Source organism: Rousettus aegyptiacus, unplaced genomic scaffold, assembly GCF_014176215.1.
Source record: "Rousettus aegyptiacus isolate mRouAeg1 unplaced genomic scaffold, mRouAeg1.p scaffold_m13_p_16, whole genome shotgun sequence".
Taxonomy (NCBI): domain Eukaryota; kingdom Metazoa; phylum Chordata; class Mammalia; order Chiroptera; family Pteropodidae; genus Rousettus; species Rousettus aegyptiacus.
Genome location: NW_023416291.1, coordinates 1101058 through 1128698, shown reverse-complemented (window position 1 = coordinate 1128698; position 27641 = coordinate 1101058). Strand labels below are relative to the sequence as shown.

Here is a 27641-nt window from a genome sequence, read left to right as displayed (position 1 = left end):
AAAAGCCACTAAAATAGCAGCATCAGTGACAACAAGCTATTTATTGCTTGGAAAGTGGCGGAGTCAAATGGCATTGATTTCTGGCATAATGTACCATGACCCTCATCCGTCTGCTTGGGGCTGATGTGGAGATCAATATGCTCTTTTCCTGGGGATGCCCAAGGCCCCCTCTGCATTTAGACACAGTGCTTCCAGGTTGCTGATGTGATCAGGAAACAATCAAGGTCTTCCCAACGCTTCATTTTTCAACATAGTCTAAAAAGGTTTCTCTTAAAGAGAGCTCTTTCTAATCAAATTCTGTTATTCTGTTTATTTCTTTCGTTCTTTGCAATTCAATTATAGCACAGTGCTATTGATTGCATCTCCTGAGACTCCCAGCTGCGTTCAGGTAAAAGCATGTTCACAGATGGGTTGAAAATCTACCTAGTACAACATGACTACTCTTCGAGTATCAGTAAACATTTATGGTAGAATATTTCAAGGTTGTTAGGTAATGCGTGTTTGACCTCAGCTTTGGGGAGCAGTAGGCGTTTGCATGGCTTTAATAGTCTAAAACTTTCTAGATTTTGATAGTATTTCAGGCGTACCTAAAATTGCCAATTATTTTTTTTCTTGGACTGAAGACAAAAGCCAAAAAAAATTCAAAAATTTTATCATGCAAAAATAATTTCATGTTTGCTAGTGCAAAAAGCCTGAGAGTCTGAAATTTAGCCTGTGCATCAGCAGTTAAGACAAAACAAAACAAATATTTTCCACAGTCCTCTGGAAGGACTCTGTTGGCCCGTGTTAGGATCTGAAGTTTCGTAGAAGGTGGGAGGCACAGTGCTCACGCCTTCACGTGCAGTTAGGCCATAACCGCTTCGATTTTCTTCCCTCACCTGAGCAGGTGTTAGAAACATGACTTTTGTAACTGTCCCTCAGCGGTTTTCCTACTTACCTGTGCTTCAAGACACTCTGTCCCACGTGGTTTTCAATGCTTATATCAGGGATTTGAGAGATGTCACTATGTAAAAGTATGCACGTCGTGGAGGAAATCATGTTGGTTAAAGAGCCAAATGCTTTGCGAATAGATTAACGACAAACTTTGTATTTATTATAGAAACCTTTGTTTGAAGAAAACAAATCCCATTTATGTAACATTTATGTATGTAAATAGCCAGCCCCTATCGCGTAAGTGATAATCTAAGAAAAATAATCTAAGACAGTATTCTATGCAAGACCTAAGTATATAGTGGGGATAAACTGTTAGGATACCAGAGATTACAAAACTCTTATCATTTTCTAATTCTCTATTTGTGAACTCACCTACTCGTTAAAATTTATGTGTAACCCCGAAATCAAGGTGCTTCCAGATGAGTCGTGGCACACACACAGCAGCACACTGTTCGAGTCGCCTGTCATGTGCGTGCCTCACTGAGATCAAACGAGGTGTGGGAGCCCAGGGCAGGGTCCCGAAACAGCCCACAGTGGCACGTGGATTCTTCAGAACTAAAATCACAGGGGAGCAGCAGGTGCGGGGAGAGTCCTCTGGCCCAGTCATGCCGCCCAAAAGCAGGAAATCAGTCCCCATGATTGGACTGGGAGACAGCTGTTCCCCAGTTCCAGACCCTGGATGGAAGGGGCGTGTGCGAACGGAGCACACGTCGTAACTGACGCCTTTGCGGTTCACCGCCCAGGCCAGCCCTCGCCGAGACCCCTCGCCAGCCGGCACGCGGACCCGCCGGGGGGCTCCTTTGCGGTGGGCACTGGCCCTCTCCACCCTGTCCTTCCCAAATGTATCGTGTCCCCGACTAAAACGTATAATAAGGTGCCTGGGTTGGTCATGTCTTTGAGCCTCATTTTAGTCTGAGCATCATACTGTGATTCTCCGGTGCGCACACATTAAGTGGTTTCTTCTCCTGTTAATCTGGTCTTGTGACAGTTTTATTATTTTGTAACTAGTTCAGCCACAGGTGTGTGTGTGGGGGGGGGGATTCTCCTGCACTTTCCACGAGGGCCACGCCCCGCTTAGCGGTTTCAGCTCCTCTGCTATAAATAAGCGACCGTTCACGTGTTCTAGGGCCCTGTTGGTGATTTCGCTGTTTAAAATGGCCCCAAGTGCAGCACTAAAGGACCTGGTGGCCCTGGGCACAGGGATGGGGGACTCGCCTTGGGGCAGGCCGGCGTTGGAGAAGCTTCGTTCAGGCCGAGTCGTGGTGCTGGCGGCGGCGAGGCCCACGCTAAGGAATCATTAATACGCACTACGTAAGGTGTCTTTAACAGGAAGCCACCCAGAGCAAGGTTCCCCATCAGCTGATGACCAATGCCTTGTGAGCAGAGGCCGGCAGGAACCTGACCCTGTATTTCTTCTAAAAGCAATGATTCGATATTAATTCAGTGTCCATGGCGACCTTATAAAGCTCAACAGTTGCGAATAATGAGAACCTGCCGCACCTGTTGTCAGCCTGCTGGCATCGTCCCCAGCTACAGTGTGATCTCTTTGACATCAGGGGTTATCCTGACGCTAATGCACACCGAAGCGCAATAGATGCCTGTTCAAGTAGTGACCTACTCATGACACAGGAAGCTGTGTTACGGGCAGGTCTGAGCTGGTCATGATCTGAGTCTCACAGACAAGAATTTCTAATGCAGCATGTGTCGTGGGAATGAAAATCAGAGATAACAACGATCCCTACCTTTCCATATTATGTTAGGTATTTTTAAACAATTAACTCTAGGCAAATTGTCTCCTAAGCAGTGAGTAAAAATCTACTCTTCTTGCAAAAATTCTTTTCATTCAATCCTACTTTTAGATTACAACTTAAAGATATTCATTTTATCAGAGTGAATATACATTTGAGCCTATAAAAACTCAATGGAACATGAGAAGTTTATTAAAGTAAAGTGAAAATTGCCAGTACTATATATCTTTCACTAAAAAAGAATAAATTAATGCATATGAAGAACAAATATGTAAAAAGGAGGTTTTTCACAGTTAAGTTCCTACACCAAATCTGACCAACTTGATCAAATTGATAGTAACTCAAAATTGCTCCCATCGGCTTAGTAGCTGCTGAGTAATCTGTTGATATATATTCGCTTCCCAGTGGGTGGGGCGTGGGGAGTTAGACCCTTTGGGAAAGACCTCAGTCGATGCCCATTGCCAGCCTCAAACGAGCCGAGTCGAACACAGATAAGACGCGTGTCAGCTTTGGTCAGAGCAGGGCTGAAGCACACTGCCCCGGAGCCGGCAGCTCATCGCAGGGCGGGCTTGAGGCTGTCGTGGGACCGTCGGGGTGCGCGTGTCTGGAAGAGACACGCCGCCACATGATATGCTAATAAGGCCCGGTCGCATGCTTCCTAAGACGGCAGCTCGTCTCCACTTTGACCCTGCTTCACGCTCAGTTCTGGAGTCCTTGTAAATCTTCACTACGGTAGGAAGTAGTTTAAGAAAGATGCTGCGTCACTTTGACTTTCTCGAGGAGTCAAATAGGAAAGTTCTAACGCAGAATAGTCTTTAAACATGAAGAAAACAGACAAACTAGAAGAATGCAAAAAATGACAGTATCACTAGATAAATCTCAGACATCCATGGAGGGTTACTGGTTGGAAAGTTTTCTCTGGAAGCAATATCAGCTTAAGAAAAACAAATTCTTTCAATTAAAAAAAATTGATTAAATTCAAGGTAAATCATTATTTAAAATGTGTATGTTCATAGATAGAAGATATACATGATAGATGATTAATACAGATAGAGAGATAGATGCTAGATGATAGATATAATACTCCACATTCTAACTCCATAATTACTGAAACCCCTTTCATTTACTGAAAATCACAAACAAAAAGAGTTGGGATAATAATAGCATGTGCTTATGTCGGCAACTTCTGGGGACTCCATGACAGACATAGTATCCACATTATGAAACAGTATTAGAATAAACCCGGAAGCCTCTCGCACATACACCCGCCACTCAACAAACAAGCAAAGGAAATGCATAACTTCTGTATTTTGCATGCTATTGCTCTGTAGAAACTCTGTCTTTTGTGTCTTTGGTCACTGAGCTCAGTGCCCTCCAAGTGCAGCATGTTGTGTGTGGCGGCCCTTCGCGCCCTTGCGATGTGACACCCCGTTGCATGACTGTATCAAACTCCTTTGCATCGTCGACTCCTCCAGGACATGGGGCGGCTTCCCTTTTTTCGACGCAGAGAAACGAGGCTGCCGTAAGCCTCGTGACGCGTGTTCACTCGGCTTAGTGGGTTTACCGACGACGAGTCCGAGGGTCCTGCTGTCGCTTCAACTGCGGTTTCCGGCTTTGACATTCCAATGGAATAAACACATTCATGAAACCGTCGGAGTGCAGAATCCACGGATGTTTTTATGACTTACACGCCCTCCCCCATCCTGTGTCGTGGTCTGGCCCGTGAGTGTTCGGAAAACTGTTTGAAATGACATGCCCACACTCACCTCCTGTTGCTAGACAGTGCAGCTTAGTTTTTACAAAAACATCCGTCTTCGTTTCGCATTAGTGATTTTCTTATCTGCATAATATTTACTGAAGCAAACAGGGCCTGAAGCGAGCCCAGCTGCGCGTGTTAAACACCAGTCTCGCATGGGGCTCGGGTCTGTGGGGGTAACTGCGCCCGGAAAGCCTGTGTATTGGAAAAGACAAATCTATTTTGGTTTTCTGTAATTCTGTTTTCTTCGCCTTACTGTTCTTTCTGTTTTTCAACACACGCTCTGTTGGTAAGCGGCCTATGCGAGAAGGAGGGGCTGGAAGGAAAAACACCCCTGGGGGACGAGCTCCTGCTCGGGTCAAGCTTGAAATTGGAGGCCACCTTCTGAAGCCACTACCTTCCTGCCAGGCTCCCGGTTGCTAGGTGTCCCAGTTGCTAGGCGATGGAAAGCCAGTCCTCAGGCCTTGTTTTATCAGTGTAACTGACAGGCAGGTAGTTAGGAAGGCAAACCCTCCGGGAGGAGGCCCCAGGCTCCGATCCGGGCCAGATAAGCTGGCACTGCCCGTTTTTTCCCCTCTAGTGTGGATTCGATGATGTAAAAATCCCTGTAAATCAGTGATGGTGTCTTTTTTCACTGAACAAATAACAGCCACAACATACTTGGGACGTGCCATCATTTCTAACTTATTTAATGCCCAAAATAGTGTTTGATGTAGATTTTATTATTCATCCCCCTTTTACAAATAATGGAAACGTTCTAGTAATTTCCTCACTGTCACTCAGCTTAAGGGACTGACGGGATGTAGGTCAAGAGCGTGTGAAGATGATTGTCACTCTGTGCGCCTTCTCCTGTGGCCGAGCACGGGGAAACTCATGCTCATCTGGTGTCAGTCGAAGGGTGACTGACACGTGGGGGGCCGGAAAGTTGCGTCGCGTCTTCATCTCCGGAACCTTTAAAAGGTACCTCAGTTGAGAAAAGGTCTTTGCAGACGGAATTATGTTCGGGAAGATGGAGAGGCCACGACAGACATTTGTATCCATTCTAGATTTTTGCATGAAAATGTTTCAGATCCCGCATCCCCAATGAATAAATAGTTACCCACCTCTGAGACAGTCACCGATATAAGTTTGCAAGTTATCTTTCAGAGTTTGTCATCCTCTGTTTTTGATGCAGTAATTTCCTCAAAGAAATACGTTAAAATCTCCCAAGTTACAGCAAATGTAATGATGACCAGCTGGGCCAGGTCTCCTCCCAGGAGGAGGGGCCTTGGGCAGCTGGCCCCTCCCCACCCGCCCAAAGGGCTAGGCCTGGTCTGTCACTCTTCTCCCTGACATTTAGTGACTTTTTTCCTCCCAGTTTTGAAATAAAGAAGTAAAATCTAGTGGGACAATCAGGAAATGCCACCTCTCCTGACACCCCTGCCTAAGTGAAATCTACCTGCGTGTTGTGCCCTTCGGGGCGCCTGGCCATGGCGTCTGGACAGCGGGGCCCAGGTGCTGGGGCAAAACCGGCCCGGCTGCTGCAGGTGCGTTGGGGCGGGAGCCTCCCGCCTGTGACTGGCCTCAGCGGGCCTGGGGCGGGGCACCTGCTCCTCATTTCCTGCCCCGCCGGCCGCAGGTGGCTTAGTTTCTGGAGGCTTCTCGTGAGTCCGGCCGCCTGGAACAGAGCTCTCCGGGCCGTTTCACAGTGCGCCCCTGTCCCCTCTCCTGCTGGCTGCTGAGGGGTCTTTCTCCGATGTTTACTGGGGGAGCCTGGCGGGCTCGTGGCAGGACAGTCTCCAGAACCGTGGGGGTCCGCACGCCGGGCGCTCCGGACTTCACTCCACGCGCTCCCCGGGCCTCCAGCTCGTCCTTCTGTGCCAGCCGGACAGGTAAGTCCCCGTGCTCGGGCGGGGCACCCTTTTTCTTCGCCCTCCTGCGGGTCCCAGAGGCGTCGTGATGTTTCAGGCCTTGATGTGACCCCCCAGCTCCTTCCATATGGAGCCAGGGCCGGACTGGGCCTCGTCCTCCCGGCCCCCCATCCCACCCCGCCAGGTGCTCCCTCAGCAGTCGGCCCCACCTGCCCTGGCCCCTCTCCCGCGGCTGTCGCCTCCCAGCCAGGCCCCCCTCACGCAGGATCAGGGCTGTACAGACGCCCGGTGTGACAGTCTCCATACCTGCCACGTCTGCTTCTCGTGCTCGTTTAGACCCACCTGTGGGATGGTGCGTGTGGTCACCTGGGTGAGCGGAAGTGGTGTAACAGCCGCGGACTGCAGAGGGCGATGGGTCCCCTGCTTCCTGTGGCGGGTCCTGGTCCCTGAGAGCCAGTCCCCTGAACTGTGGTCGTCACAGGGCCGCTCGGGGTTCCCCTTGGCGGGTCGGGGTGGAAGGTGTGGAGTGGGGTCTCCGCCTCCCCGGTGGAGCGGCAGAGCCCCTGCCGCCGGTATTCCCAGGGTGTCCGCAGGTGGCGCTGGTCAAGCCGCGTCTCCCCAGGGAGGGCAAGCTGGCCGAGGACAGGGGACGCCCCCGCGTGTGGGATGGTCCGTGTCCCTCCGCGCGCTGGGTTAGAGGGCGCCTCCTCCGCGGTTCCTGAGGTCCCGGCCAGGCCCCTCGAAGTTAGGACTCTGCAAGGTTGGGGCGCGTGACGGGCGGGGGGCGGGGCTATCACCTCCCAGACCGGTCACCGCGTACTGCCTGTTGCTCGGGTTTGGAGGGCATGGGGCACCTCGCTTGTCTTCCGGATTTAAGAAGCGTTGTCTTCAGTCTGTTCAGCTTTTTACTCGTTAGGACAGTGGTGACCTCCCAGCCACCTGCAGCGTGACAGTCCCCACGGTCGTCTGGGGTTTGGCTTGTTTTGCCGAGGCAACGCTTTTGACGGTCACCTCTGCGCTGGGCAGGTGGGAACAGGCGCAGCTCGCCTTTTCACGGTGGTGTAGCTCTCGCTGCCGGAACGGACCACAGCCCAGGTGTTCCCTCTCACCTGGAGGGCGGCAGGTTGTTCCCCTGAACACAATTTAGTTGCTAATGCCCCGTGTTGAGTCCCCTCCCGTGAACATTGTGGAAATGTCTTTCTGTGGACCCAGGTCCTACTTTCTCTAGAATAAATACCTAAACGTGGACTTTCTGGGTCATAGGGTAGCTGCACGTTTAACTTTACGAGACTCTAAAAGCTGTCTTAGCGAGTACCTGGACAGTCCCGATTCCTAGATACCCCTGCAGCGCCCGCCCCATGCCCTAACGAATTCCTGCGTCTCTGAGACGCCTCGGAGCTTGTTATCTCCGTGTTTCTGGACTGGCGGTTTTGACATGGATATCTCTGAGTGCTCATGGCGTCAATGAGGTTTTTATGGTGCGGTTGTCAATTTTATATATATTTGTCAAACTATATTGTAAATTCCGGATACCATTCCTTAGACGTCTATAGCAAAATATTTACTTAATGTCTGTGCTTTCCTTTTATTTCTCAAACACTGCCTTTGGATGAGCTAACGTGTTCAGAGAAGTCAGGTTTGCAGCTGCTTTCCACGGTGCATCACGCGGTCGCTGAGGCGGCTCTGCCTACCCCAGGGCCTCACGCATGTTCCGCCGCGTTTCCCCGGAGGATTCGCGGTTTAACTTGTATGTCTACAATCCATTGTGAGATAATTATTGTATGTGGTGGGAGGCGTGAGTTGAACTTTACTTTTTCCCATAAGTTTATTCTGTTGTTTTATATCATCTGTTGAAAATATATTTTCCTTTCTCCAAATTTGGCACTTTGGTTGAAAAACAGACTACAAATTCTGGACTTTCTATTCCATTCCATCGGTGCGTCTGTCTAATTTAATGCCCATACCACAGTGTCATGGTGAGTATAACTTTTTAATAAGTATTGAAATATGATAATGCCAACTCTGTGACCTTGGTCTTCTTTGAAAGATTACCTTTCCTATTCCAGGACCTTTGCCCTCCTCACACACGTTAGAACCGGGTAGCCAATTTTTATCAACCAAAAGCCTGTTGACATTTTGACTGAAATTGCATTGACTTTCCAGGTCAATTTGGTTAGAATTTGTGACGTTTTGTAGTTTTCACTGTAGAAGCCTTGCATGCACGGGCACACCTCGTGATTACTGCAGGGGTTCTGGATCACAGTGTAAAGTGAGAATCCCAGGAAAGTGAGCTGTGACATGTTTGCTGGTGGAGGCTCTTGCCTCCAGTTCGTGACAATCACAACCTCGGGGAAGTGTGGTAAAGTGGAGAGGCAGGAACCAGAGGTCTGCGTGCGTTTCATTGTGTTCAGATACTTTCTTCGGTGGATGCAGGTGCTCGGCACTGGGAGAGCTGAGCTCGGGGGAAGTGAGCGGCAGAACCCAAGGGAGTCGTAGTAACAAACTGTTTAACATTTATTGCTGTTAGCTTGGAGACAAACCGCATTTTGAGAGACCGGTGGAGACCTCGGGCTGTGAGAGGAGCTCACCCGCCCGGGGAGGCGGCTCTGGGGACCGCCGTTAGCCATGTGCCCTCGCTGCCGAGGGGCCCCAGCACCGGGGCCCCGCGCGCGCCGCGGTCGTGGACGTCCAGCGAGTGGCGGAGTGTCCCCTCCCGTGGCGCACGCCCGAGGGGCCCCGCTTCTGCCAGCGGAAACGAGCCCCGCCTTCTGTCTGGGACACGTCTGGACAGGAGCAAAGAGACCACAGTCGTGGGAAGCGCGCATCTCTGTCTCACGGGAGAAGCCCTGTCACACGCCCAGGGGCCGGGTCTCCAACCGCTCCTCCCGCACGGCAGAAGGGAGGGGTTCAGGGGTTCCAGGCCCTTTCCGTTTCAACTGCCGAGAACAGTACTCAGTTGAAGGCATTTTCCTAGTGACACAGAATTCAAAGGGAACACTTTGTCACTGAAAGTAGTCGCGGTAATTATCGGCTTCCTCTGTGCGTGACAGAGACGGGGCAGAGCCCACACCCACCCCGCGGACACAGCGGTCGGGGAGCGGAGCAGCGGCCTGCCTCTCGGCACTGTCGCTCGGGTCTGCCGGCCTCGGGCGCGGAGGAAAGTCCCCGAGAGCACCCCCCCGAGCGCCCCGGGACGCGCGCCCGGCGGCCGGTTCCGCGCAGAGACGCGTGGAGCGTCAGCGTCCTCGCCTCGGGCGGCGGGGGCGTTTCCCCGGCCGCGGGGCTCGCGGGGCTCGCGGGGCGCCGCCCGCCCGCGGGACGTGGCGCGTCGGGACTAGAGACGGGCGGAGCGGGCGCGGGGACAGCGCCCCGGTTCCCGGGTCCTCGTCCTCCCCGGGCCTGGCGTCCTCGGCACTCGCTTGGAACTGGGCCCAGCTACACCGCCGCAGTTAGCTGTGTCCCCCGCCTCCTACGGCCACGCGCGCGGAGTCTTCCAGAATGTCCGCTGGGGCTGGCCGCGGCGAGCGGGGGTTGTTCGTTCCCGCCCTAACCGGCGTCACCCTGTCTGGGACGGTGGCGGCCGGTTCCGCGGGTCAGGGAGCGGGTCGGTTCCGCTCGGCTTTACAGGGCGCCCCCCACTGATGAGCAGAAAAGGACAATTTCAAAATTCAGGATTCGGCATTTGTGTTTTGGTATCATTTCATCTCTCCTTTCTCTGTATTTCTGTACGGGCGGCGTGTGTACGTTTGGCTTTTTAGGGTCTTCCCAGGAGTTCTACTTTAGCCGCGCAGTGGGGCTGCTCAGAGGCCCAGAGCTCGGGGAGCAGGAACGGCCTTTGCTCCCGGGGGCGGCAGACACCCCCTGTCTGCGGGGTCCGCAGGGTGCGGTGGCTGATGGCGTTGTTTCTCTGGGACCCCCCCCCCGCGCTCTCGGGCCCCTGCACTCCGGGCCCCCCCCCCCGCGCTCCCGGCTCCCCCCCCTCCCGGCCCCCCGCATCGCCCCCCGTCACCTCCTTCACCTGTTTGTCTCACTTTCTCGCTCCTCTTCCTCTTGGGGCCACTTTTCTCCTCCTGCCCTTCGACCCCCTGCTCCCTCTACTCCTCCCCCACTTCTCCCCTGCTGCCCAGCAACCCCCCACCCCAGTTTCTTCTTTATTTCCCGGAAGAATAAAAATACTCCGAGATTAGGACCGTTTGATTAATGACATGTTGGCTCTGCTATTTTCTGTAAATCGAGATCATATGATTCTGACAGCTTGCTTTGTTCCTTTCCTTCTTTTTTTCTTCCTTAGAAATAAAATGTTGCATGGTTCGTGCTATAAAATATGTCTCCGGCAGAGCACTAAGAGATGGAAATTGGGAAAGAAAAAAAAAAAATAGAGACATAGGTTGTCCCAAACACCCAAAGGCTGCACGGCATTTTCTACTGTTTTCATTATGTGTTCCTAAGCATGTATTTTTGACACACAACTCTTTGTATTTCAAGTTATTTCATAAAGCGTGTCCCTTGTGTCTAAATGTGTATTTCCCCCCCTTCGCTCCAGGCGAGAGTTTCATTTTCTGAGGCATAATAATCCTTTCTCTTTCCTATTTTTCTTCCTTGTTGCTTTTTATAAATTTATAGTCCAATGTTTATTCTACTCCTACTGCATTTTAATAAATCTAACATTTTCTTACTAATACACACGCGTATTCTCTAATCGTCCTCCACAGGCTAAAACAAATCTGTTGGAAAAAAGGCAGGAAAACCTCTAAATCCCAGAACTCTTCTTTTTGGCAGATGTTCCAAAAATGCTAGAATATGTTCAAACACATGTTAGAAACTTTAAAAATCGCCTTATCTAAACCACTAGTATTACATAGGAAAGCAAACGGGGTCGGTGAGGGGGCGGGACTTGCTCGTGTGCAGAGGGGTCACGGGACGTGTGACCCCGTGCACACTGTCACCGGGTTCTTAGCACTGCTGCCTGAAGGACAGACAGGTCGCGTCGTCAGCCGGGCTCCAGGTCGCTGGCGGTCCCAGTGGAGTCGGCAAACTGTCCGCTCGAGATGGGACGTGTCGCCGTCCTGGTGGCTTGTCCTTCAAGGCAGGGACTGGTGGAATGAAACCGGCGCGGCCCCAGGGTGCCGCAGAGATGGGGTGAAGCTTGGGCTCTGCGGAGGAGACTCGCTCGCGCACCTGCACCTGCCGCAGGAGCGCGGGGGGCGGGGAGAAGTGGCCGCGCCCAGGTCCCGTGTGCTGGCCACCTGCCACACCTGAGCCCACGGGCTGGAGGATGTCAACAGGGAACTAGGACCCAACTGAGGGGAAATGAAGAGGACCCAGAGGGAAATGCGGTGATCGAGCGCGAGTGAATTTGGGTCTTTCCTTTCCTTGAGAAAGAGTGCGACAGTGTTGCTATTTTATGAGGCACAGTGGCAATATTTTATGCCAGAGCATGTCGTTATTGCCGCTGTTGTTGAGATTAAATGTGGGACTGTCTGTGGGTCCCCTGACTAGCCGGCGATGGGAACCGGGGCTCACAGGTTGGAAAGGGTCTCACCTGTCCCGCCCACTTTCGCCGTGTCGTTTGGCACCACAAAGCCTGGCATCTTTGTAGCTCGGATTCCACATGTGCGATTTGTTTCCATCAATCAGGCAAGACTCCAGGTCGGAAACTAGTGACGAGGAGAGGGGTGGACACACATGGGCCACGCCTTTCGCTCGCAGGTACAGCCCGGGCGGGTGATGAGGCCCACAGGCCCGGGACGCCTCCCCACCTCCGCCTCCGCCTCACAGGTGAGAGGGCGTGTACCCGGAGACGCAGGTGTGGCCGCCCCAGGGTCCTGACTGTTTACCTCTGGACCTGCTTGACGGTACCAGGATAGCTGTGTGATCAAGCTGTGAACGTACTGCACTCACACCCTGTCCGGAATAGTCGATTTCCATCAAGGCCACACAACATGTATTCTCTCGCTTTTAATTTTAGGTTATAAAACATGTCCCAAGAAGTGATTCTTCAGAGTACATCTGCATCCTGTTTGTCTCTGCAATCCTTTCCCCGCAAATCGTTTCTTCCCGTTCCCAGCGCATTTGTGAAATCTGTGTTTTCTTCCCGTGAGCCCTCCCGCTAACGTGCCTGTTGATTTCCAACCAGCAGAGTGTCAAAATATTTTTAAATAAGAAATGGCTGTGTCGCTTTAAAGTAGCTTCTTAAGCTACGCTCACGTGCGACGCTTTAGATAAACTCCCTATGTTTTCTGCACGTAAACATAGAGGAAGCTCTCTGCCCTCACCTGCCCTCACCTGCACGTGCTCTTCTCCCCATGGCGCTGCCTCAGCTTTCTGGACCCATCTCAAAAGCCGGCTTTTCTGGGAAGCGTTGCTCGGCTGCTCTAGGCAGAGTCAGGTGTTCGTTTTGTTTGTTTCGCTTTGTTTATCTCTGTGCTCCTGGATTCCCATCATCCTTTGGCCGGCGCCTCCTCCCTGGACGGTTAAATGGGAGGGCAGAGGTTTTCTCACCTTGGGCTCCCAGCGCTTAGCAGAGATGCTGACAAACGGCGACTGCTTAGTAAATTTATTTTTCAAGACCCTTGTTGGTAAGACGGAAACGATCCGAGCTATAGTATTTTCAATTCTGTGCTTACATAAGCAGGAGCGACATTGGAAAGTTAGGAAAAGTAAATCATTTGCAAACGGCTTTTTTTTTCTTTTTTTTTTGCTGTCTTTGGGGTACTCATTATAAGGCATAAGGTTTACAACATACGACATTTGGTTTCATAGAACAAATGCTATTTGACACACTTCCACCCTCATTTACCAACTGGTATGTGAATTCTGTATAGAGATGTGATTTAAGATGATGTTAAAAAAAAAGAAAAACCCTCTCTATGGTTTAGGAGAAAAAATAATGCTAGGTAGTACTCCGGTGGAGCCTAATGAGAAAATTCTTCTAGTGTGACGGCGGGCTACATTTTCATTAGCAGTGATAAAGAATAACAGAAACGTCGAATTGGCGAACAGCTGGTGTTTACTGCTCTTTCGGGGAGACCAGGCATGCACACAGTGTCTCTGCACAGAGGCCAAATCCTGGAGCCTCATTACTTTGTCCATGGTCAAAGCGACAACCCGAAAGATAAAAAAAAAAAAAAAAAAAAAAAAAAAAAATGGTAGTTTGTCCCCGAGGTCGCCGACAGAGTTATCAGGGAAGACACCGTGACTTCCTGTGTTTTTCTCCAAAAAAAATACCCCTTGTGATTCGGTTGTGAAGGTGATAACGCTGGCTGCCTCTCTGTCACGACACTGTCCTTGACCGTGGTTAGGTCAAGTATGCAAAACACCCCCGGGCTTTCTCAGCCAATGCGTTCGTACAGAAGGTTTGTTTCTGATCAGCGGGGGTTCTCTGTGGCGACTTAACGTGTGGCGGTTTAAGTCCGCGAGTTACAGTTCGCCGACGGTCTTTCCATGCGACTTCTCCGCCTGTGATAGTTGCACGGTGAACCGACCCTGTCGGTTTTACGATCCGTCCTCTGATCCAGATCTTCTAGCAGCAGCTTCACTCTCAGAGCAGTGACTCCCGCTGGGTGGCCCCCTCGATTTCAGTCCGTGGTGGGCACCACCTCTAGCTCATTTTCCTTACGATGTCATCTTCGCTATAGTCTCTTGCTTGAAAGTTTTAAACGATGTCTGTTTTCTGAGAGATGAAGCAGAAGCTTTTATGTACATCTTCTAGCGAACACTCGACCAGCCTCATTTCATCCCTCCACACCTTGCTGCCATTCTGTGTGCGAGCCGGCACCGCGACTCCCCCGGCATGCAGGGGACGTCCCCGCCCTGAGCCTTTCCTTCCGGAAAGATTCTTCATCACCCAAGGCTTTTGGTTTTTCTGTCATACTTTTCTCGTCGGCACACTGCTTTGGTGATAACGATGTAATGATTCCTAGAAGCAGTTTTCTCTTTAACTCCATGACGTCTGTTTCAGTGGCATTTTAAAGAGATGAGAGAGTGACAGTTTTTTTTTTTTTACCCCCACTAACTTACAAGACATTTTATACAAACTCAGTATCAATAAATAGTAAGGGTTTCTCTAAGAACCTTCCCTTCCTCTTTCTTGTTTCCCCCAATTTCATCCTTCTGTCGTGCCGAAGTTCCTCGTCAGCAACAACAGTGGCTGAAATGATACTAAACATGAGAAATCCCAAATTAATTCATTTTACTTTAATTCACTGTTAACAGAAGCTGGCGATACTGACGTTTCAGTGACTTTCACACCGGTCCCCCGAATGCGCTGCCGGCCCATCGCCATTATGCCGGTCGTGAATTCCGTGCCCGCCTGCTCCACACAGCACGGGGATGGCTCCGTGACGCTGGGACCGGACCCTGTCACGCGCTCCTGTGCAGCCGGCACATGCCGGGCCCTGTCAGCCGAGGGCAGTGGGGCGGCCCGGGGGCGAGCGCTTCCTGGTGCCGCCTCCGCGGGGCGGGCCGAGTGGCGCCTGCCTGGGGGCGGAGAGGCCCGCCGATGCTGGCCAGGACCGCGGGCGGCAGCTTTTGCTGTCTTCACCCCAGCAGGTGGCATCACTCTGCCAACAGCCGACACACGTGAGAACCCAGAGAAGGAGATGCCAGGACTTCACCCTCAGACATCATCTCTTTTTTGAAAGGAAGCCCTCAATCTTACTCTTTCAATTCCCCGGTATTTTTAAGTGACGGAGTCATCACCTTTTACATTGTCCACTCTCGTCTGTTAATATGCACATGTTTTAAAGATTTTTTTTCCCCATTTTCTGGACTCTGTGTAGGTCAGCCATCATCACTTGCTCGTTTTACCATTTTGTATTTAAATGCAACTTTTTCTCTTTTTTTTTTTAAGCCAGCCAGCTTTGCGTTTTGGCGATCTGACTGCGACGTGCTTTTCGTCCGTTTCCTTGGTATTGGTGCCACTTCACGATGGTTGTGTTTCGGGGAAGTGCGGGCTGGTGTTCGTCTTTGTAAAATCCAGAAAAATTAGACCCTTGCTTCTTTAAGTATATTCTCTGCTCCTCGTCTTCTGAAACTCCGGTTGCGCGTAAGCTGAGCCTTTGAGAATATCCCTGTCTGCCGCCGTTGCTTCGGTTTACTTCTCTCCGCTTCATTTCAGAAAAAAACTGATGAGTTATTTTCAAGTTTGCTCATCTTTATTTTCCAATGTTTAATTTACATTAAATCTCACATGTATGTATGAATGTGTTTGTGTGTATAAAATTTTTTACAAAATAATTTTTTTAATTCTAGAATTTCAACTCATTTCATTTTTAGTTTCCATTCTCTTCTCTTCTGAAATACTCTATTAGGTCTACCTTATCCCATAATTTAAAAAACGTATTTGTAACGAATTTGTAATAAGTCGTAAAAAAGTTGTTCCTGCTAATTCTCATGACTGAGCTATCTGTGCTTATGCTGAAAACACTATCTTTTCTCTTGATTATACATCACGTTTTCTTGTTTTTTTTTTTGTTTTGTTTTGCTTTGGCTTTTTTTTTTTTTTACAGTAAATCAGTGGTTCCATGCAGCTTATAATCCACTAAAATGCACGGTTCTCTCCACACGATCCATGATTATGTCACGTTCCTCACTGCTGTTTAATCCCAAACGCGAGTTTTTTGTTTTTTGTTTTTTTATCCATACAAAGTTCCTCAGAGAGGCTGCCAGTTCCGTCCCAGACCTCTGCAGTAAAGCGAGTGTAATCTTTTCGCCTTCAGTTGGTTAAAAAAAAACAAAAAACAGGCATCATCTGGGAAGCACGGAGCAGCCACGTGCAGTCAGAGGAAGTGTCGCGCACTCACGGCACGAGCTGCTCATCAAAGGCCACTGGGCGTCCACGCCTCGGCCCGCTCTGATTCTACCATTGATCTGTACTCCACTTGGTGGCAGTCACAGGTTGGTAAAACGTCTGCCTCTCCATCCGAGGCGTTTAAAGGCATTTCCGTCGGCGCACGGCCCCCTGTGAGTCCTGGGACACCGTCGCACACACCCTCCGTCGGCGCCGCCAGGTGCAGACCCTGGGGCTAAGGCCGTTAGAACAGGTGTCACTGAGGTGCCTGCTCACTTCCCTCTCTCGAACAGCAGGAGACCTTGAAGCGCACAGCCCCTGCCACGCCGGATCCCTAGAGGCGCCGGGGTAGGGTGACGCGTTTGGTGCACACCTGTGCGCAGAGCCTCCACCTGCCCCTGGTGTCCCGGTGTGCCCAGAATCCTCCCGTCAGAGGCGGGCCGGGCTCGGGGACGAGCAGACGGCATCGATGGGGTCCCCGGGGCGTGAGGCAGAGCCGGGCCTCAGGACAGTGCCCCGACAAACTGCCAGCTAATTATAGCAGTGGAGTTTTACTGCTAGCAGTCCAACTTCTTTTTTAAATTATTTTCTTAAATTTATCATTACTTATGCCTACAGGACCTGGTCTTCCTGGGCGGTCTCCCATCCACATACTAACCAGGCCTGGCCCTGCTTAGCTTCCGAGATCAGACGTCGGGCCTGGTCAGGGTGGCGTGGCCATAGGCCGTGGACTGCAGCTCCATGGGGCGTGAACCAGGACGCTCCGCGTGTAAAGCAGACGTGCTCACCGCTGCTCTGTGGAGCCACCGACTTCCCTCATAAGTGCCATTGTCCCTATTCTCCTGGGCCAAGCCCACCGCCCCGAGGCCGTCAGAAGGCTCTGTTTTTAACACTCTCACTGCTCCCGGAGGCGGCACAGTGACACTTTCCTTATGAAAATTCTGCCTCTTGGGCATCCGTGATTTTCAGCTTTAAATAAGACAACATTGATTTCGTCATGGCGGGCTAGTTTTTGTGTTTTGTGTGGACCTGTGTTAAATTACATTTTTTTTTTTTTAATTACATGTCAAATCTGGCTTGACACAGCCCCTGCCTGGCGCTGGAGGACGTGTCAGCCTGTCTCTCCCCGGTAAATGCCAGCTGCCTGGCGGTGATTAGTTCCAGCCCAGGGATCATGCTGGGCAGAGCTTCCTGTCACAAACGGCTCGATACCGTGTGACCAGGGGAGGACAGGAGACAACCTGTTAGTCTCTGGGAGATTGAATTTCATACTTTTAATTATTTAAGGTTATTTTAGGTACTTTACTTTGAGATGTACCAATAAATCAGAAATCCTATTCAGGGCTGGGCGTGAGGAGGAAAACCGAACCCCTTCCAAGTGGCGATACCTGAGTCGCAGTGCCCAGTGCTGTTGCTGGAAGGGAAGAGGTTTATCCTATTTGCCATGGCAACGTTTTCTAGTCACACTTTTCACATGTGGAAAATTCTGCGCCAGAATGCACCGGAGAGCCAGTGACGAAGACCTGGGGAGCTGGGCTCCCCGCGGGCAGGGCCTTGTGAGACCGTGGTCCGCTGGTGAACTGCAAGTCAGAAATAACTGTGCAGATCATCAGAGCCGCCACTGCCCCCCAGGCGAACAAGCCAGGAGGGAGCGGACGTTGCCGGCACGTTCTGTGCTCAGCAGGCCGGAGGGCGCAGAGGCACCTGGGGCAGGGGACATGGGGACAGCTCGAGCCCCAGCAGGTGGCGGTCACGTCCCGGGCCATCAGCACCCCGCCGCGGGCTGGCGGGGTCTCTGGGTGCACGCGGTGTCCCGGGGGCGTCAGGGACGGCCCTGGCCTTCAGGTTTATGCGCATTCTGTCAGCAGAGCTGTGCCAGGCTGCTTCGGGTGAGAATTAGCTTAAAATTTTCCATCTTGTGCATTCAATGTTTCTGCATCTTTAAGAATCTTCTCTGAAGAGTGCACAATTGGATTTTTAAAAATCCAATCCGATAATGCTTAATGTTCAGGGGAACCTTTCATCTACTCACATGCGATGTAATTACTTATAGATTTGCTTTTTTAAATTTCTAATCTGAGTTCTGTATTTGTTTTACTTGTTGCATATTTCTCTCTCTCTCTCTCTCTCTCTCTCTCTCTTTCTCTGTCTCTCTCTGTCTCTCTCTGTCTCTGCCTTCTTTGAGACCGATCACACTGATTCTTCATTATTTCCCCCTTTCCTACTTTGGAATGTGTGCATCTACTGTAGATTGCTATAGATTACAATAGAAATACTAAACTTATCAAACTCTACAGTGAATGAATGGCTTTATCTTCCTCCCGGAAAGTACAAGAACTCAGACCCATGTATTGCTCGTTCCTAATGTGTATTTAGGACTTCTGCCCTTCGGTATACTGCTCTTGTTATTTTGTAAAGTGAGTATTTGTTCTGATTTACTCACATTTTATCCCTGAGTATGCTTTTCGTTCCTTCCTTCCTAACAGACCTTTTATCTGGGGCCACTTTGCCTCTGATTCGAGAAAGTAGCCCTAGGGTTTCTTCAGCAAGGGCCGGCTGGTGGCCAACGGCGGCTTTTGTCCGTCTGCAAAGGTCGCTATGCAGACAGCCCTGAATATTGATCTACAAGGACTTTGTTCGCTCCGCTTACCCCATTCGTGAATCTTTTACAGGAGGTGAAACGGAAGAGGGGTTCCTAGCACGCCCCGTGTTCTCGTCCCATCCCTGGCTCCGTCCTCCACCGTGAGGATACCCCAGCTTCCTGCCAACCACCTCCACTGGAGGGGTGAGGCAGGGACAGAGGGGTCTTCTAAACTACGGGGCCCAGGGCCCCTGATTGTCCCGCTCTCTGAATAGGACTCTATCTTGTGGTCGCTCATTCCTGAAACAACGCTTTCGCAGCGAGAATTCTGAAGGAGTCGGTTCCTCCATCCTCAGGACGCTGGCATTGCCGTCCGGACGCCCACGGCGGCCCACTGCCGCTCAGTCGAAGGCGATCTGGCTTCTTCTCTGGCAGGTGTGGAGACCTCCTACGTGTCCTTGGCTCTCTGAAGGTTTGCTGTGAGGCGTCTAGCGTGGGTTTCCTTTTATTTATTCTGTTCGGGGCTTGCCACGTGTGAGGATGGATGCCGTTCGTTCGTTCTGCAATATTCTCAGCAATTATGTCTGTAAATGTTGCCTTTAACCCGTTCCGTGCACTGGGCCATTACCTATTTATTGCGTACTTACCGCTCCTTGAGGCCCTGGAGCTACGAGTCTAACCAAACCGCCAAAAATGTCCCTGCTCCAGTGCCGATGGCATCCTCCCCCTGAGGACAGACAGACCGCACACGGAACAGCAAACTCCGCGGCGCCGAGAAGTGCCGAGTTACAAAGCGAGGCAGAAAGGCGGGCGCAGAGGGCATAGGCACAGCCGCGACGTGAGCAGTGTCTTGGGGGAAGCTTCGTGAGCCCGTGGCAGTCGAGCAGACACTCGGAGGCGGGAGGGCGTGGTCTGCGTGGACTGTGGAGCGAGACCCCCAGGAAGAGGGGGTCACAGTGCGACAGTCCGGATGGCAGGGCCAGGGGGGTCAGGTGTGTGCCCAGGTGCTTAAGCGGTCGGACCAGGCTTCCGCAGGGTAGTATCTGCATTTCCTCAGTCCTTCCGAGAACAGCAAGCTCAGGTCAAGGGAAGGTCAGGGAAGGGGACATCTTATCAGAGCCCCGAGGGAGGAGATGAACTGAGCAGAGGGACATCTGGGGGCCAGGCGTCTGGTGTGCACAGCCCGGGGCCGAGGCGCAGAACCCCCAGGCTGCACGGGCACACGCCGTGCTGCGGACCTCAGCACGCAGGCGCACGCCAGAGCCTCAGGCGGATGCGCGCGCAGAGCGAGGAAAGGGACGCGGACCTTTAGGGCCGTGACGTCCCTTGGAACCATCCAGCGTGCTTCCCCGAAGGCGGTTCAATGAGGACAGTCACTCCTAAAAAATCTTTTTTTAGATTGTATCATTGAACATAAACACTACTACTTCATTTGACTGGAAGTTGGACTTGTAATGATTGAAAATTCTTCCACATCCATTTAGGCAAAATTGTTGTGATTCGAGTTCATTTTGTATGTGAAATAGAAAGACAAAAAAAAAAAAATGAATGCAGTAAACAGCTGGCCATTCAAAGGCAGGCGTCTATGCTTTCGATGACTGCCATTTATCTGCATAGATTTCTCAAGTTTTTCGGTTGTCATGCTCGTCACTGCTTTTGCTAAATTAACTCCTTTGTTAATACTTTCTTGTCTTCTTTGTTCCCAGAAGCTTATTTCTGGATAATTTCCTTCTGTGAACTTCTATAGCCCAAAATTACCCTTTTCTTGATTATAATTTCCCCTTCTCATGTGTGAGCACTGTGTTCAGTCTGATTAGATAAACAAAATAATTTAAAATTTAGCAGATACTAAAAGAGCAAAAGCAAGTCTATAGTTTAAAAAAAATACTATTTTTTTCTTTTAAAACATAAGTATCTCCCTAAAGGCATCCGGTATTTTACAAAGTGGATTCATATGCGTGTGTGTGTGTGTGTGCGCGCGCGCGTATGTACACACACACACACACACCCCAATCTGATCTTGACAACGGAAGTTGGTAGACTAGATGTGCTTGTGCAAGGACGAGGCTGAGAGATGCCTGGCAGTATTTACAGAAATGAGTTCCTGGAATACAGTAACTCAGCTAAAAATGAGTAAGAGAAGCCTCACCAGCGCCGAGAAACACGTGTAATTCAAATCTAAGGTTTTTGCGGGGAAACTCATGGACCCATCCCAAGAATTTCCCCAATTCAAGAATCAGAAGCCAAGAACACTGACAGGCAGGAGGGAGGGACAGGACAAGGGGCTCAGGACCGAAGCGCTTCAAGATCCAAGCTCGGTGGCAACCGAGCGCTCTGTTCAGTTCACTGCGTAGCCCTGACCGTACAATCACGCTACGGCCACAATACGTATATTTATATCGATCTTTATATCAATGACAAGTAAGAGGCGGGAGGGGAGACTCACCGACGGACCTGCGAGAAGCCTTTTTCATTAGATTTAATTTCATTTCTCTTAACATACAGCCAGTTTTTAAAATGAGTAGTTAGAAAATGAGTTTGTCCAGTGTAGTATTCCTCTCTCTCCTAAGTGAACAGAACCATCAAGTTCTCCGACAGTATCAAAAACAAAATGTTTGATGATCTGACAGCATCAACAAACCTCATACCTGGGGAGGGAAAATGTGAAAAGGAGTCTGATGAACAGCTCATACTTTTACTTCTCGGCCAGACGAGATTAGTATTGATTTCCTTTGTGTCTACAGCGAAGGGTTTACGGCTCTTTGGATTTATTCTGCCCAGCTCATTCATTCCTGATGGAGGACACTGGGTGTCAACCCTGATTTCATTAGCGCATGGATCTCCTGTCATCAGTGGCGAGCCGGAGATTATCAGGGTAAAAATAAGTGCGCAGACAGGACCCGTTCACGGTTATGCTCTGTGAGTACAGATTTTAGGAAATTTGCTTTGACCACGAAGCGGTGTTATTGTTTATATAGTGTACTTGCTAAGATTTTGTTTTTGAGACTAAACACTTGCTTGAGTGCAGTGATTAGCCTCGTTTGACCCCACGCCTCTTCTCTCTCAGGAAGAGGTGAGGACCTAATGGTCCCACTAGCGTTTATGCAAAGAGAGAAGGTGAGTTCCTCTAGGGACACCGGGCACTAGCGAAGAGCAAACCGTTCGGGGGTCTGTTCTATTGGATGACTCATGCCTCAATCATGAGTTGCACGTGCAGTGAGGTGCAGTTTCAGAGCGCTAGGAGCAAGGAGGGAAGGGGGCGGGTCTTCGCCCAAGTGACAGGAGACAGCGGGGGAGCTCAGTCACGGCACAGAGACCTCTTACCCTAAGCCACCTGCAGCGTTCCAAGCAAGGACACGATCTCGTGTTTCTGTAATACCGACAGAATACGACTGAGGTTTTATAATATTAATTAGATAATAAATGGAACAAAAATTTGTCTACAGTATTTAAACACGTCACTCAACATTGGCAACACATGGTCACGTGGTCCGTTACCATTGGGTAAAGAAAACCCATGCTTTTTTCTTTGTAAATTTACTTCTCTGAGGACCACAACCAGCAACTGCTGCGTCCACGTTACCGAAAGTATTCACTTTCCTTTCAAACAAACGTTTTAAGAAAAATAAGATTTTTTTACCTCCATTTTTGAAGTTTTGTCAAGGCATAAAAAGTAGTGCCTGCTGCAGGCAGTGTGCATGCTGAGCGGGGAGGGTAGGGGAGAGCGAGGGGGGAGGGGCATGGGGGGGAGCGTGGCTTCTTTCTCTGACCCCTCTTCATGGCCAGAAGCGTGAGGCAACAATTATCCCGAGTTTTACAGTCCTTGAGCTAATCCTCTATTGGTCTGCTTGTGAAATTAGCTCTATAAATACTATATGGCTGAATGAATAATTAAATTAATCCATAAATTAAAACACAAAGTAATAGCATTTACCCTATAAAATAAACAATTACTGGTTCACTGAGAAAAGCTTTATAAAAGCATTGCTTTCAGCAGAATGTTACTTTTCCCAATGTTTCCTCTATTTTAAAATTTCTTTGACTGCTGTTTACTTATAATTATGTATTTTTACACATAGAAAATAATATAACCTGAGCTGGGCTGCTGGCCCCAAAGCCTTCCCTTCATATCAAGATGTAGGTTTTCCGCCTTTGCCTGTGGGTTGACCAATCAGACACGAGCAAGCATGTCTCATTGCATGATCCAGCATAATTCAGACCATTTCAAACACGTCATACATACATGAATAGGAACGTCACGGAAAGTGGACAGTGAGGCCTAATAAAAATGGACTATTGATAATGTAGAGAGAACCGTGAGATATACTTTCGTCATCTCCCTCTGGACCCAGGACTCACACACACGTTACCGGGACAAATCATTTACCTTCAAGAACCGGCGCGGGCGTCGGTTTCTCCAAGTTCACTCACTATTCGTGACGCACACTGGTCAGACCGCCTTCGAGCTGTTCCACACTTCCAGCCGTCGGAACAGGTACAGCCCTTCGCGGTAACGGTGGGCTTTCGGGGTGCTGCATTCTGAGGACATGTGCCTGTCACCCTCAGCAAGGCGCTCAACATTTGAGTCCATGAAAATCGTTAAATACTGTTAAATATGATCAAAATGTCTCCAGTTGATGCTTCAAGAATTATTCAAAATCTCTGGGTGCCTTCTCCCATTAGAAATTGCTAACATATACTTTTTAAAAAGTAAAATACCATGCCTTATCCACAACAGGACATGCTCCCATCTCCTTACCTGGAGTTTTACTCCTGTGACATGCATTAGCATATTTATTAAACTAACAGTGATGGAAGCCCTTTCAACAGAGGTAAAGAAACTACTACAAATCGTAATGATTCCTAATCAAACTGAAGATAATGAAATCTTCCCAGACAGAAATCCATCCACCTAGTTGATTAAAATGAAAAGAAAAAAAAAAAAGGGAGAAGATTTGAAGGGCTCTGCATTTCGCATAGCCTATCCTCGGGAGAGTACATCTACCTCTGAAATAAAAGTGACTTATAATCAGTCTCAATTAGGTTGAGTTGCCCTTGACGTGGTTCCTTTCTCTAAAACGTCTTACATGAACTTCTCCATCGGATTTGACTGTCATGTGCTTTGCATATGAATGTACTCATGTGTTAAGCTGTCTGAATTAATTTAAATTTGATTTAACTTGGTTAACACTAATTGGCTGTTTTGACAAATTGAAAGAAAAAAAAAGTGCCTGAAGAAACGGAAGACAGCGAAAGTACTGAAGGCTTTTCGGTCCATGAGAGACGAGTTCCGTTGGCTCTAGGCCAGCGCGACACACGCGCAGGTGAAACGATTCTCGGGGAGACGCTCACTGCCAGGCCACGCGCGCAGGGGCCAGAGCGGAAGGCCAGAGACGCGAGGGGGCGGGGACCGTCCGGGACGGAGCGAGAAGCGCTGTCGGTGTCTGAGCCAGGTCGCCCGCTCGGCAGAGGCAGGTGTGCGCGTGCTGCTGAACCGTGTTGTGAACGAGAGCCGGGGCTCCAGCCGGTGCCCCCCGAGCCTCGGGCGTCGGGACTGGGGTGGGTCGGCGCGCAGAGGCTCACCCATTGTGTCCGTGGTCACAGACGCTGTTCCCAAGGCGGGGGCGGGGACGTGGGGTGCTGCGGGCGGGGTCTTCCAGGGGGAGGGGATGGGGGGAGGTCACGCACCTCGAGGTCTCCCCTCCCCGTCTGCGGGACTCGCCCCGCTGCCTCCCGGCTCCGCGGCGGGGAACCCTGCCCGCCCCCTGCCCCTCCTCACCCCCGGCGTCGCGGACGGCCCGAGCCCCTGCTTTCGCTTCGGTCCTTCCTCTGCTGGCACACGTCTGTCCTCCTCCTATGCCCATTTTTCTCTTGGGGTTTTGGTGTGTTCGTATTAATTTTAGGAGTCTTTGCATGTTAAGGAAATTAAGCCTTTGCCGTGGTCTGTGTTACGAGCAGGTTCTTTTTCCAGTGCGATCCTTTCTCGTTTGATTTTGTTTACAGTTATTGTTGGGTTTTTTTAGGAACGTGACCGCCGTACAGCTGTGTCAGGGCCAGGGCGACCTGGGCGAGGGGCGAGTCCGGTTTCGCTGTATGAACTTCCTTCGAGGGCGTTTTACACCGCGGGGCTCAGTTAATTTTTTCAGGAGGCGACTTTTAGATGTTCCTAAACGGCCGCCGGTGCGTGCCGAGCCCCCCGCGTCGCCCCCCGAGCCGCCTTGTCGCGCCGCCCGCGGGCGCCCCTCGGCGCGGTGTGGCTCGCGCCCCGGCCGCAGGCGGCGCGGCCCCGGCCACGGCTCCGCTCCGCGTCACTGCGGGAAAGTCGAAGCGATGCATGTGTCAATGGTCACGCACACTGAAAAGCAGTTTAGAATCGAAGCGCGACCACCCACCGTTTGAGGAGCTTGCAGTTTTGTTGCCACGGTGACCGCGAGCACAGAGCACAGGCGTTTGATTGGTCCTGCCAGCCGACTTCTGTGCAATTCGACATATCAGCAAACCATGAAACTGCAGAAATCACGTTAAAATAGTGCTGTCGTCTAAACCTGACACCCGCGTGCCGTTTGGCGCCGTGTGACTGTCCCCGCCGGGCCCAGTTCGGTGTCGCCCGTCAGGGGGTCGGCGACAGGCGGCTGGCAGCGCAGAAGCGCGGTGAGAAGCGTCGTGGGCGTTGGTCCTCGGCCCCTCCTCACTGAGCGTGGGCGCGGTGAGGGGCGCAGGTCCGCGAGGCGGCGGAACGTGGATTAAAAGTGTATTTCAGAAAGACGAAGCCCGCCCCAAGCAGGCGCACGGTTTCAGCGTTTCAGCGAGGCGCTGTGGAAGCCACCACCCTAACCAAGGCGAGAAGGGCCGCAAGGGGGTCAGTCCGCGCTCCGTCTGGGCCCAGACGGGTGGCCCCGAAGGCCTCCCCACGTGACTGGCATGTGAGGTCGTCCGACTGACCCTTGGCCGCTGGGTAACTCTGCCTCGTGCGCCCCGCGGGCCCAGATTCCACTGCGCTGGGGTGTCCCCTGGGCCCGCCCCTTTGTGTCGGGAGCTCACGTGTGACGAGCCACCTGACAGGCCCTGTGCCGGCCCGAGTGTCCCCGGTTCCCTCCGGACTGGACACCGCAGGGCGGGGGGCGGGATGGGTCTGGGCAGGGGGCTCGCAGGCCGCCCAGAGCGGGTTCCAATCAAAACATAAGAAACACGAAGCCACGACGGGTGAGTAACGGGGACACGCGACCATAACTAGGTTCTGTTTGATTATTTTAAACCCTTACGCTGAGGATAGAGTTGGGGAGAGATACCACGCTTAGTGGAATTGCTAATCCTGGTGTTTCAAGTGGAGAGAACGAACTACAACAGATACATTATTTTGGCTTCCTTTTTTTAAATGATAATATTTCTTTTAAAAAACAAAGTAGCATACTTTATACTTTTTTAAAAAAGCTAATTCCCATTTCGTGTACTTACTTTCTTCGGAGTAAAATAAAGAAATATGTGTTGCTTAATTTAAATAATGAGATTTAAATTGGGGCTTCTGAGCTTCAGAAATATGAGATAAGATGTTTGCATTTCTAACTATAAATTTGGGATAATTCGATAAAGCAGCAATAGGAAACAAATATAGTTGCTCAATTTCTTTATTTTCAAGAGCTTAAAAATGCATTGGAAATAATCCAGTACACATCTTGTACAAAATTCAGTTAAACTCCTACCTTGCTCGTAAATATGTTAATTTTTATAATTAAGTTTTTGGTAGAGGCAGACTGACGTAGAAAGGATTTCAAAACTGTAGATATTGCCTCTGAGAAGTATTTATGAAAACTTTCAGGAGCATGCGAGTTTTTATATAAGTCAACACATGAAAAACATTTTTGTGGGGGGTCCAGCCAGGTTGGCACAGGTACTTTCCGGCACCCATAACGTAGTCGACTGCGAGTCTTTGTCATCATCAGAAAGTTCTGCACACAGAAGGCCAGTGGTAGTTTATAGACGCCCTAACATTACAATGATACAAAAATGATTATTTGTTTAGTATCTTTGCTGAGAAACTTGATCTTTTGTGGCATCTCATTATTATGTATTTTCTGATAAAGTAATCAAGTGAACTTTATTTTCACATATTTTTATTTAATTTTCTTGGTTAGTCTTTTGTAAATTGGAGTTTTTTGCAAATTAGTATATATATTTAAATTTATTGGGGTGACCTTGGTGAGTAAAACTATGCAGATTTCAAATGGTATGACTCTCTAATTCAGGCGACTTCGCCCATAGGTGGGATATAAAACGAAAAGCGACAATGAACAAGACAAAAACTCAGGACAGACAGAGTATGGCGAACGGGGAAAGGGGGTCACGGAGGAGATGTGTCTCAGGGGCGAGCACACGGCGCCACGCACGCGTGACGCGTCACGAAGCGCGCGCGGGAGCGGCGGGGTCCGAGGCGGGGCGCGGCCTCCCGCAGAGACCTACCTGGGTGGGAAGTCCGGGCGCAGGTGGCGTGTGCGGTGCGGCCGGGTCGGGACCCCGCTCGCGCCTCGGGGCAGAGGACGGCACTGTCTCCCTCTCGGCTCTGTGGTGAAGAGCTGTAAGCAGTTTGGGGGACACCCGATGCGTGCACAGAGGTCAACTGTCACGGGCCGGCGGGAAAGATGGGGACCGCGAGGGGAAACGGGCGCCTCGGAGCATCCGGGCCTGTTCGCGGAAGGGAACCGCAGTGGCGCCCGCCGCCCACACGTCCTGAGCTTGCGAATCAACAAGCCTGAACGTAGAAGCGCATCTTATACAGGATCCTGAAGACGTAGTTTACAGAACGTGCTTCATGGCTCTATCTGCCAGTTTTTATTTCATGGGGTCATTGTCTTTTACTTTTTAGTCAAAACACAGTCATGGCTTTTGTCTCCTCCCTTTGAAAAACCATGTGTGTGAAAATATCATGGCATAGCGTATTAAACACACATAAAATCGTGCATAGTAACCAAAGAATTCTACATACAGG

At 50.5% G+C, this 27641-nt stretch overlaps 1 protein-coding gene across 2 annotated transcripts in view; it reads left to right on the top strand.

Moving 5' to 3' along the window:
* The window catches only part of TRAM1L1 (translocation associated membrane protein 1 like 1), a 242873-nt gene that overhangs the window by 149335 nt on the left and 65897 nt on the right, over positions 1-27641 (top strand). The window contains exon 1 of one of the 2 annotated variants that reach the window (XR_004954815.1): positions 6031-6308. The exons of the other annotated variant lie outside the window; for it this stretch is intronic. The gene's annotated coding sequence lies outside the window, so the exon portion shown is untranslated. Of the gene's footprint in view, positions 1-6030; positions 6309-27641 lie in introns of those variants that run through there. 2 annotated transcript variants of the gene reach the window in all.